General features: G+C 61.5%; 1 long non-coding RNA gene across 1 annotated transcript; it reads right to left on the reverse strand.

Annotated features, from left to right (window-relative positions):
* Window positions 1-781: 781 nt before the first annotated feature.
* LOC113889206 lies at window positions 782-1829 on the reverse strand. The gene is made up of 3 exons (XR_003510172.1): window positions 1472-1829; window positions 1272-1333; window positions 782-1087 (listed from the first exon to the last, which is right to left on the reverse strand). It is a non-coding gene; the product is annotated as an uncharacterized LOC113889206 (long non-coding RNA).
* Window positions 1830-12703: the final 10874 nt, after the last annotated feature.

Genomic DNA, 12703 nt, shown 5'->3' on the forward strand with positions numbered 1-12703 from the left:
CTGCCTGCTCATGTGCCTGATAATCGCCAGCGGAGCCGCGCGACACCTGCCTGCTCATCTGCCTGATACTCGCCAGCTGAGCCGGGCAACACCTCCCTGCTCATCTGCCGGATAATCGCCAGCTGAGGCTCGAGACCCTGCCTGCTCTTCTGCTTGATAATCGCCAGCTGAGCTCCGCAACACCTGCCTGCACATCTGGCTGATAATCGCCAGCTGGGCCGTGCGACACCTGCCTGCTCATGTGCCTAATACTCGCCAGCTGAGACTCGCCACACCTCCCTGCTCATCTGCCGGATAATCGCCAGCTGAGCCGCGCGACACCTGCCTGCTCTTCTGCTTGATAATCGCCAGCTGAGCTCCGCAACACCTGCCTGCACATCTGGCTGATAATCGCCAGCTGGGCCGTGCGACACCTGCCTGCTCATGTGCCTAATACTCGCCAGCTGAGCCTCGCCACACCTGCCTGCTCATGTGCCTGATAATCGCCAGCGGAGCCGAGCGACACCTGCCTGCTCATCTGCCTGATACTCGCCAGCTGAGCCGCGCCACACCTGCCTGCTCATCTGCCGGATAATCTCCAGCAGAGCCGCTCGACACCTGCATGCTCATCTGTCTGATACTCGCAAGCTGAGCCGTGTGACACCTGCCTGCTCATCTGCCTGATACTCGCCAGCTGAGCCGCGTGAGACCTGTCTGCAAATCTGCCGGATAATCGCCAGCTGAGCGGCGTGACACTTGCCTTCTCTTCTGCCTGATAATCGCCAGCTGAGCTCCGCAACACCTGCCTGCTCATGTGCCTGATAATCGCCAGCTGAGCCGCGCGAGACCTGTCTGCAAATCTGCCTGATAATCGCCAGCTGGGCCGCGCGACACCTGCCTGCTCATGTGCCTTATACTCGCCAGCTGAGCCGCGCCACACCTGCGTGCTCATCTGCCTGATACTCGCCTGCTGAGCCGCGCGACACCTGCCTGCTCATCTGCCTGATAATTGCCAGCTGAGCCGCGCGACACCTGCCTGCTCATCTGCCTGATACTCACCGCCGGAGCCGCGCGACACCTGCCTGCTCATCAGCCTGATACTCGCCAGCTGAACCACTCGACACCTGCCTGCTCATTTGCCTGATACTCTCCAGGTGAGCCCCGGGACACCTGCGTGCTCATCTGCCTGATACTCGGTAGCTGAGCCACTCGACACCTGCCTGCTCATCTGCCTGATACTTGCCAGTTGAGCCGCGGGACACCTGCCCAATCATCTGCCTGATACTCGCCACCAGAGCCGCGCGACACCTGCCTGCTCAGCTGCCTGATACTCGCCAGCTGAGCCACGCGACACCTGCCCGCTCATCCGCCTGTTACTAGCCAGCTGAACCCCGCGATACCTGCCCGCTCATCTGCCTGATACTCTCAAGCTGAGCAACGCGAATCCTGCCCGCTCATCTGCCTGATATTCACCAGCTGAGCCGAGCGGCACCTGCCCGCTCATCTGCCTGATACTCGCCAGCTCAGCCCCGTGATACCTGCCCACTCATCTGCCTGATACTCGCCAGCTGAGCCGCGCGACACCTGCCCGCTCATCTTCCTGATACTCGCCAGCTGAGCCGCGCGACACCTGCCTGCTCATCTGCCTGATACTCGCCAGCTGAGCCCCGCCACACCTGCCTGCTCATCTGCCTGATACTCGACAGGTGAGGTGCGCGACACCTGCCTGATCATCTGCCTGATACTCGACAGGTGAGCTGCGCGACACCAGCCTGCTCATCTGCTTGTTACTCTCCAGCTGAGCCCCGCGACACCTGCCTGCTCATCTGCCTGATACTCGCCAGCTGAGCTGTGCGACACCTGCCTGCTCATCTGCCTGATACTCGACAGGTGAGCTGCGCGACACCTGCCTGCTCATCTGCTTGTTACTCTCCAGCTGAGCCCCGCGACACCTGCCTGCTCATCTGCCTGATACTCGCCAGCTGAGCCGCGCGACACCTGCCTGCTCATGTGCCTAATACTCGCCAGCTGAGCCGCGCCACACCTGCCGGCTCATCTGCCTGATACTCGCCAGCTGAGCTGCGCGACACCTGCCTGGTCATGTGCCTGATACTCGCCAGCTGAGCCCCGCGACACCTGCCTGCTCATGTGCCTAATACTCGCCAGCTGAGCTCCGCCACACCTGCCGGCTCATCTGCCTGATACTCGCCAGCTGAGCCGCGCGACACCTGCCTGCTCATGTGCCTGATACTCGCCAGCTGAGCCGCGCGAGACCTGCCTGCTCATCTGCCTGATAATCGCCAGCTGGGCCGCGTGACACCTGCCTGCTCATGTGCCTAATACTCGCCAGCTGAGCCGCGTGACACCTGCCTGCTCATGTGCCTGATAATCGACAGCGGAGCCGCGCAACACCTGCATGCTCATCTGCCTGATACTCGCCAGCTGAGCCGCGCGACACATGCCTGCTCATCTGCCGGATAATCGCCAGCTGAGCGGCGCGACACTTGCCTTCTCTTCTGCCTGATACTCGCCAGCTGAGCCCCGCGACACCTGAATGCTCATCGGCCTGATACTCGCCAGCTGAGCCGCGACACCTGCCTTTTCTTCTGCCTGATACTCGCCAGCTGAGCCGCGCGACACCTGCCTGTTCATCTGCCGGATAATCGCCAGCTGAGCGGCGCAAACGTGCCTTCTCTTCTGCCTGATACTCGCCAGCTGAGCCACGCGACACCTGCCTGCTCATCTGCTTTTTACTCGCCAGCTGAGCTCCGCAACACCTGCCTGCACATCTGCCTGATAATCGCCAGCTGCGCCGCGCCACACCTGCCTGCTCATGTGCCTAATACTCGCCAGCTGAGAAGCGCCACACCTGCCTGCTCATCTGCCTAATACTCGCCAGCTGAGGCGCGTGACACCTGCCTGCTCATGTGCCTGATAATCTCCAGCAGAGCCGCTCTACACCTGCATGCTCATCTGTCTGATACTCGCAAGCTGAGCCGTGCAACACCTCCCTGCTCATCTGCCGGATAATCGCCAGCTGAGCCACGTGACACCTGCCTGCTCATGTGCCTGATAATCGCCAGCGGAGCCGAGCGACACCTGCCTGCTCATCTGCCTGATACTCGCCAGCTGAGCCGCGCGACACCTGCCTGCTCATCTGCCGGATAATCGCCAGCTGAGCGGCGCGACACTTGCCTTCTCTTCTGCCTGATACTCGCCAGCTGAGCCCCGCGACACCTGAATGCTCATCGGCCTGATACTCGCCAGCTGAGCCCGCGACACCTGCCTTCTCTTCTGCCTGATACTCGCCAGCTGAGCCACGCGACACCTGCCTGCTCATCTGCTTCTTACTCGCCAGCTGAGCTCCGCAACACCTGCCTGCACATCTGCCTGATAATCGCCAGCTGAGCCGCGCCACACCTGTCTGCTCATGTGCCTAATACTCGCCAGCTGAGCCGCACCACACCTGCCTGCTCATCTGCCTGATACTCGCCAGCTGAGGCGCGCGACACGTGCCTGCTCATGTGCCTGATAATCTCCTGCAGAGCCGCTCGACACCTGCATGCTCATCTGTCTGATACTCGCAAGCTGAGCCGTGTGACACCTGCCTGCTCATCTGCCTGATACTCGCCAGCTGAGCCGCGCAACACCTCCCTGCTCATCTGCCGGATAATCGCCAGCTGAGCCTCGCGACACCTGCCTGCTCTTCTGCTTGATAATCGCCAGCTGAGCTCCGCAACACCTGCCTGCACATCTGGCTGATAATCGCCAGCTGGGCCGTGTGACACCTGCCTGCTCATGTGCCTAATACTCGCCAGCTGAGCCTCGCCACACCTGCATGCTCATGTGCCTGATAATCGCCAGCAGAGCCGCTCGACACCTGCATGCTCATCTGTCTGATACTCGCAAGCTGAGCCACGTGACACCTGCCTGCTCATCTGCCTGATACTCGCCAGCTGAGCCGCGTGACACCTGCCTGCTCATCTGCCTGATACTCGCCATCTGAGCCGCGCAACACCTCCCTGCTCATCTGCCTGATACTCGCCAGGTTAGCCCCGCCAACCTGCCTGCTCATCTGCCTGATAATCGCCAGCTGAGCCGCGCGACACCTGCCTGCTCATCTCCCTGATAATTGCCAGCTGAGCCGCGCCACACCTGCCTGCTCATCTGCCTGATACTCGCCAGCTGATCCGCGTGACACCTGCCTACTCATCTGCCTGATACTCACCAGCTGAGACGCGCGACACCTGCCTGCTCATCTTCCTGATACTCGCCAGCTGAGCACCGAGACACCTGCCTGCTCATGTGCCTGATAATCGCCAGGGGAGCCGCGCGACACCTGCATGCTCATCTGTCTGATACTCGCAAGCTGAGCCGCACGACACCTGCCTGCTCATCTGCCTAATACTCGCCAGCTGAGCCACGCCACACCTGCCTGCTCATCTGCCTGATAATCGCCAGCTGAGCCTCGCGACACTTGCCTGCTCATCTGCTTGATAATCGCCAGCTGAGCTCCGCAACACCTGCCTGCACATCTGCCTGATAATCGCCAGCTGGGCCGCTCGACACCTGCCTGCTCATGTGCCTAATACTCGCCAGCTGAGCCGCGCCACACCCGCCTGCTCATCTGCCTGATACTCGCCAGCTGAGCCACGCGACACCTGCCTGTTCATCTGCCGGATAATCGCCAGCTGAGCGGCGTGACACTTGCCTTCTCTTCTGCCTGATACTCGCCAGCTGAGCTGCGCGACACCTGCCTGCTCATGTGCCTGATAATCGCCAGCTGAGCCGCGCGAGACCTGTCTACAAATCTGCCTGATAATCGCCAGCTGGGCCGCGCGACACCTGCCTGCTCATGTGCCTTATACTCGCCAGCTGAGCCGCGCCACACCTGCCTGCTCATCTGCCTGATACTCGCCAGCTGAGCCGCGCGACACCTGCCTGCTCATCTGCCTGATAATCGCCAGCTGGGCCGAGCGACACCTGCCTGCTCATCTGCCTGATACTCGCCAGCTGAGCCCCGCGACACCTGAATGCTCATCGGCCTTATACTCGCCTGCTGAGCGCGCGACACCTGCCTTCTCTTCTGCCTGATACTCGCCAGCTGGGCCGCGCGACACCTGCCTGCTCCTCTGCCGGATAATCGCCAGCTGAGCGGCGTGACACTTGCCTTCTCTTCTGCCTGATACTCGCCAGCTGAGCCGCGCGACACCTGCCTGCTCATGTGCCGGATAATCGCCAGCTGTGCTCCGCAACACCTGCCTGCACATCTGCCTGATAATCGCCAGCTGAGCCGCGCGAGACCTGTCTGCAAATCTGCCTGATAATCGGCAGCTGGGCCGCGCGACACCTGCCTGCTCATGTGCCTAATACTCGCCCGCTGAGCCGCGCCACACCTGCCTGCTCATCTGCCTGATACTCGCCTGCTGAGCCGCGCGACACCTGCCTGCTCATGTGCCTGATAATCGCCAGCGGAGCCGCGCGACTCCTGCCTGCTCATCTGCTTGATAATCGCCAGCTGAGCCTCGCGACACCTGCCTACTCATCTGCTTTATAATCGCCAGCTGAGCTCCGCAACACCTTCCTGCACATCTGCCTGATAATCGCCAGCTGGGCCGCGCGACACCTGCCTGCTCATGTGCCTGATAATCGACAGCGGAGCCGCGCAACACCTGCATGCTCATCTGCCTGATACTCGCCAGCTGAGCCGCGCGACACATGCCTGCTCATCTGCCGGATAATCGCCAGCTGAGCGGCGTGACACTTGCCTTCTCTTCTGCCTGATACTCGCCAGCTGAGCCCCGCGACCCCTGAATGCTAATCGGCCTGATACTCGCCAGCTGAGCCGCGACACCTGCCTTTTCTTCTGCCTGATACTCGCCAGCTGAGCCGCGCGACACCTGCCTGCTCATCTGCCGGATAATCGCCAGCTGAGCGGCGCAAACGTGCCTTCTCTTCTGCCTGATACTCGCCAGCTGAGCCACGCGACACCTGCCTGCTCATCTGCTTTTTACTCGCCAGCTGAGCTCCGCAACACCTGCCTGCACATCTGCCTGATAATCGCCAGCTGCGCCGCGCCACACCTGCCTGCTCATGTGCCTAATACTCGCCAGCTGAGAAGCGCCACACCTGCCTGCTCATCTGCCTAATACTCGCCAGCTGAGGCGCGCGACACCTGCCTGCTCATGTGCCTGATAATCTCCAGCAGAGCCGCTCTACACCTGCATGCTCATCTGTCTGATACTCGCATGCTGAGCCGTACAACACCTCCCTGCTCATCTGCCGGATAATCGCCAGCTGAGCCACGTGACACCTGCCTGCTCATGTGCCTGATAATCGCCAGCGGAGCCGAGCGACACCTGCCTGCTCATCTGCCTGATACTCGCCAGCTGAGCCGCGCGACACCTGCCTGCTCATCTGCCGGATAATCGCCAGCTGAGCGGCACGACACTTGCCTTCTCTTCTGCCTGATACTCGCCAGCTGAGCCCCGCGACACCTGAATGCTCATCGGCCTGATACTCGCCAGCTGAGCCCACGACACCTGCCTTCTCTTCTGCCTGATACTCGCCAGCTGAGGCGCGCGACACGTGCCTGCTCATGTGCCTGATAATCTCCAGCAGAGCCGCTCGACACCTGCATGCTCATCTGTCTGATACTCGCAAGCTGAGCCGTGTGACACCTGCCTGCTCATCTGCCTGATACTCGCCAGCTGAGCCGCGCAACACCTCCCTGCTCATCTGCCGGATAATCGCCAGCTGAGCCTCGCGACACCTGCCGGCTCTTCTGCTTGATAATCGCCAGCTGAGCTCCCCAACACCTGCCTGCACATCTGGCTGATAATCGCCAGCTGGGCCGTGTGACACCTGCCTGCTCATGTGCCTAATACTCGCCAGCTGAGCCTCGCCACACCTGCATGCTCATGTGCCTGATAATCGCCAGCGGAGCCGCTCGACACCTGCATGCTCATCTGTCTGATACTCGCAAGCTGAGCCACGTGACACCTGCCTGCTCATCTGCCTGATACTCGCCAGCTGAGCCACGTGACACCTGCCTGCTCATCTGCCTGATACTCGCCATCTGAGCCGCGCAACACCTCCCTGCTCATCTGCCTGATACTCGCCAGGTTAGCCCCGCCAACCTGCCTGCTCATCTGCCTGATAATCGCCAGCTGAGCCGCGCGACACCTGCCTGCTCATCTCCCTGATAATTGCCAGCTGAGCCGCGCCACACCTGCCTGCTCATCTGCCTGATACTCGCCAGCTGATCCGCGTGACACCTGCCTGCTCATCTGCCTGATACTCGCCAGCTGAGCCGCGCGACACCTTCCAGCTCATCTGCCTGATACTCGCCAGCTGAGCCGCGTGACACCTGCCTGCTCATCCTCCTGATACTCGCCAGCTGAGCACCGAGACACCTGCCTGCTCATGTGCCTGATAATCGCCAGCGGAGCCGCGCGACACCTGCATGCTCATCTGTCTGATACTCGCAAGCTGAGCCGCACGACACCTGCCTGCTCATCTGCCTAATACTCGCCAGCTGAGCCACGCCACACCTGCCTGCTCATCTGCCTGATAATCGCCAGCTGAGCCTCGCGAAACTTGCCTGCTCATCTGCTTGATAATCGCCAGCTGAGCTCCGCAACACCTGCCTGCACATCTGCCTGATAATCGCCAGCTGGGCCGCTCGACACCTGCCTGCTCATGTGCCTAATACTCGCCAGCTGAGCCGCGCGACACCTAGCTGTTCATCTGCCGGATAATCGCCAGCTGAGCGGCGTGACACTTGCCTTCTCTTCTGCCTGATACTCGCCAGCTGAGCTGCGCGACACCTGCCTGCTCATGTGCCTAATACTTGCCCGCTGAGCCGCGCCACACCTGCCTGCTCATCTGCCTGATACTCGCCTGCTGAGCCGCGCGACAGCTGCCTGCTCATGTGCCTGATAATCGCCAGCGGAGCCGCGCGACTCCTGCCTGCTCATCTGCTTGATAATCGCCAGCTGAGCCTCGCGACACCTGCCTGCTCATCTGCTTGATAATCGCCAGCTGAGCTCCGCAACACCTGCCTGAACATCTGCCTGATAAACGCCAGCTGGGCCGGGCGACACCTGCCTGCTCATGTGCCTAATACTCGCCAGCTGAGCCACGCCACACCTGCCTGCTCATCTGCCTGATACTCGCCAGCTGAGCACCGAGACACCTGCCTGCTCATGTGCCTGATAATCGCCAGGGGAGCCGCGCGACACCTGCATGCTCATCTGTCTGATACTCGCAAGCTGAGCCGCACGACACCTGCCTGCTCATCTGCCTAATACTCGCCAGCTGAGCCACGCCACACCTGCCTGCTCATCTGCCTGATAATCGCCAGCTGAGCCTCGCGACACTTGCCTGCTCATCTGCTTGATAATCGCCAGCTGAGCTCCGCAACACCTGCCTGCACATCTGCCTGATAATCGCCAGCTGGGCCGCTCGACACCTGCCTGCTCATGTGCCTAATACTCGCCAGCTGAGCCGCGCCACACCCGCCTGCTCATCTGCCTGATACTCGCCAGCTGAGCCACGCGACACCTGCCTGTTCATCTGCCGGATAATCGCCAGCTGAGCGGCGTGACACTTGCCTTCTCTTCTGCCTGATACTCGCCAGCTGAGCTGCGCGACACCTGCCTGCTCATGTGCCTGATAATCGCCAGCTGAGCCGCGCGAGACCTGTCTGCAAATCTGCCTGATAATCGCCAGCTGGGCCGCGCGACACCTGCCTGCTCATGTGCCTTATACTCGCCAGCTGAGCCGCGCCACACCTGCCTGCTCATCTGCCTGATACTCGCCAGCTGAGCCGCGCGACACCTGCCTGCTCATCTGCCTGATAATCGCCAGCTGGGCCGAGCGACACCTGCCTGCTCATCTGCCTGATACTCGCCAGCTGAGCCCCGCGACACCTGAATGCTCATCGGCCTTATACTCGCCTGCTGAGCGCGCGACACCTGCCTTCTCTTCTGCCTGATACTCGCCAGCTGGGCCGCGCGACACCTGCCTGCTCCTCTGCCGGATAATCGCCAGCTGAGCGGCGTGACACTTGCCTTCTCTTCTGCCTGATACTCGCCAGCTGAGCCGCGCGACACCTGCCTGCTCATGTGCCGGATAATCGCCAGCTGTGCTCCGCAACACCTGCCTGCACATCTGCCTGATAATCGCCAGCTGAGCCGCGCGAGACCTGTCTGCAAATCTGCCTGATAATCGGCAGCTGGGCCGCGCGACACCTGCCTGCTCATGTGCCTAATACTCGCCCGCTGAGCCGCGCCACACCTGCCTGCTCATCTGCCTGATACTCGCCTGCTGAGCCGCGCGACACCTGCCTGCTCATGTGCCTGATAATCGCCAGCGGAGCCGCGCGACTCCTGCCTGCTCATCTGCTTGATAATCGCCAGCTGAGCCTCGCGACACCTGCCTACTCATCTGCTTTATAATCGCCAGCTGAGCTCCGCAACACCTTCCTGCACATCTGCCTGATAATCGCCAGCTGGGCCGCGCGACACCTGCCTGCTCATGTGCCTAATACTCGCCAGCTGAGCCACGCCACACCTGCCTGCTCATCTGCCTGATACTCGCCAGCTGAGCCGCGCGACACCTGCGTGCTCATGTGCCTGATAATCGCCAGCGGAGCTGCGCGACACCTGCCTGCTCATCTGCTTGATAATCGCCATCTGAGCCTCGCGACACTTGCCTGCTCATCTGCTTGATAATCGCCAGCTGAGCTCCGCAACACCTGCCTGCACATCTGCCTGATAATCGCCAGCTGGGCCGCTCGACACCTGCCTGCTCATGTGCCTAATACTCGCCATCGGAGACGCGCCACACCTGCCTGCTCATCTGCCTGATACTCGCCAGCTGAGGCGCGCGACACCTGCCTGCTCATCTGTCTGATACTCGCCAGCTGAGCCGCGCGACACCTGCCTGCTCATCTGCCGGATAATCGCCAGCTGATCGGCGTGACACTTGCCTTCTCTTCTGCCTGATACTCGCCAGCTGAGCCGCGCGACACCTGGCTGCTCATGTGCCTGATAATCGCCAGCTGAGCCGCGCGAGACCTGTCTGCAAATCTGCCTGATAATCGCCAGCTGGGCCGCGCGACACCTGCCTGCTCATCTGCCTGATACTCGCCTGCTGAGCCGCGCGACACCTGCCTGCTCATCTGCCTGATAATCGCCAGCTGGGCCGCGCGACACCTGACTGCTCATCTGCCTGATACTCGCCAGCTGAGCCGCGCGAGACCTGTCTGCAAATCTGCCTGATAATCGCCAGCTGGGCCGCGCGACACCTGCCTGCTCATGTGCCTAATACTCGCCAGCTGAGCCGCGCCACACCTGCCTGCTCATCTGCCTGATACTCGCCAGCTGAGCCGCGCCACACCTGCCCATTCATCTGCCTGATACTCGCCAGCTGAGCCGCGCGATACCTGCCCGCTCATCTGCCTGATACTCTCAAGCTGAGCAACGCGAATCCTGCCCGCTCATCTGCCTGATATTCACCAGCTGAGCCGAGCGGCACCTGCCCGCTCATCTGCCTGATACTCGCCAGCTCAGCCCCGTGATACCTGCCCGCTCATCTGCCTGATACTCGCCAGCTGAGCCGCGCGACACCTGCCCGCTCATCTTCCTGATACTCGCCAGCTGAGCCGCGCGACACCTGCCTGCTCATCTGCCTGATACTCGCCAGCTGAGCCCCGCCACACCTGCCTGCTCATCTGCCTGATACTCGACAGGTGAGGTGCGCGACACCTGCCTGATCATCTGCCTGATACTCGACAGGTGAGCTGCGCGACACCAGCCTGCTCATCTGCTTGTTACTCTCCAGCTGAGCCCCGCGACACCTGCCTGCTCATCTGCCTGATACTCGCCAGCTGAGCTGTGCGACACCTGCCTGCTCATCTGCCTGATACTCGACAGGTGAGCTGCGCGACACCTGCCTGCTCATCTGCTTGTTACTCTCCAGCTGAGCCCCGCGACACCTGCCTGCTCATCTGCCTGATACTCGCCAGCTGAGCCGCGCGACACCTGCCTGCTCATGTGCCTAATACTCGCCAGCTGAGCCGCGCCACACCTGCCGGCTCATCTGCCTGATACTCGCCAGCTGAGCCGCGCGACACCTGCCTGGTCATGTGCCTGATACTCGCCAGCTGAGCCCCGCGACACCTGCCTGCTCATGTGCCTAATACTCGCCAGCTGAGCCGCGCCACACCTGCCGGCTCATCTGCCTGATACTCGCCAGCTGAGCCGCGCGACACCTGCCTGCTCATGTGCCTGATACTCGCCAGCTGAGCCGCGCGAGACCTGCCTGCTCATCTGCCTGATAATCGCCAGCTGGGCCGCGTGACACCTGCCTGCTCATGTGCCTAATACTCGCCAGCTGAGCCGCGTGACACCTGCCTGCTCATGTGCCTGATAATCGACAGCGGAGCCGCGCAACACCTGCATGCTCATCTGCCTGATACTCGCCAGCTGAGCCGCGCGACACATGCCTGCTCATCTGCCGGATAATCGCCAGCTGAGCGGCGCGACACTTGCCTTCTCTTCTGCCTGATACTCGCCAGCTGAGCCCCGCGACACCTGAATGCTCATCGGCCTGATACTCGCCAGCTGAGCCGCGACACCTGCCTTTTCTTCTGCCTGATACTCGCCAGCTGAGCCGCGCGACACCTGCCTGTTCATCTGCCGGATAATCGCCAGCTGAGCGGCGCAAACGTGCCTTCTCTTCTGCCTGATACTCGCCAGCTGAGCCACGCGACACCTGCCTGCTCATCTGCTTTTTACTCGCCAGCTGAGCTCCGCAACACCTGACTGCACATCTGCCTGATAATCGCCAGCTGCGCCGCGCCACACCTGCCTGCTCATGTGCCTAATACTCGCCAGCTGAGAAGCGCCACACCTGCCTGCTCATCTGCCTAATACTCGCCAGCTGAGGCGCGTGACACCTGCCTGCTCATGTGCCTGATAATCTCCAGCAGAGCCGCTCTACACCTGCATGCTCATCTGTCTGATACTCGCAAGCTGAGCCGTGCAACACCTCCCTGCTCATCTGCCGGATAATCGCCAGCTGAGCCACGTGACACCTGCCTGCTCATGTGCCTGATAATCGCCAGCGGAGCCGAGCGACACCTGCCTGCTCATCTGCCTGATACTCGCCAGCTGAGCCGCGCGACACCTGCCTGCTCATCTGCCGGATAATCGCCAGCTGAGCGGCGCGACACTTGCCTTCTCTTCTGCCTGATACTCGCCAGCTGAGCCCCGCGACACCTGAATGCTCATCGGCCTGATACTCGCCAGCTGAGCCCGCGACACCTGCCTTCTCTTCTGCCTGATACTCGCCAGCTGAGCCACGCGACACCTGCCTGCTCATCTGCTTCTTACTCGCCAGCTGAGCTCCGCAACACCTGCCTGCACATCTGCCTGATAATCGCCAGCTGAGCCGCGCCACACCTGTCTGCTCATGTGCCTAATACTCGCCAGCTGAGCCGCACCACACCTGCCTGCTCATCTGCCTGATACTCGCCAGCTGAGGCGCGCGACACGTGCCTGCTCATGTGCCTGATAATCTCCTGCAGAGCCGCTCGACACCTGCATGCTCATCTGTCTGATACTCGCAAGCTGAGCCGTGTGACACCTGCCTGCTCATCTGCCTGATACTCGCCAGCTGAGCCGCGCAACACCTCCCTGCTCATCTGCCGGATAAT

Source organism: Bos indicus x Bos taurus, unplaced genomic scaffold, assembly GCF_003369695.1.
Source record: "Bos indicus x Bos taurus breed Angus x Brahman F1 hybrid unplaced genomic scaffold, Bos_hybrid_MaternalHap_v2.0 tig00004845_arrow_arrow_obj, whole genome shotgun sequence".
In the NCBI taxonomy this organism is placed as follows: Eukaryota; Metazoa; Chordata; class Mammalia; order Artiodactyla; family Bovidae; genus Bos; species Bos indicus x Bos taurus.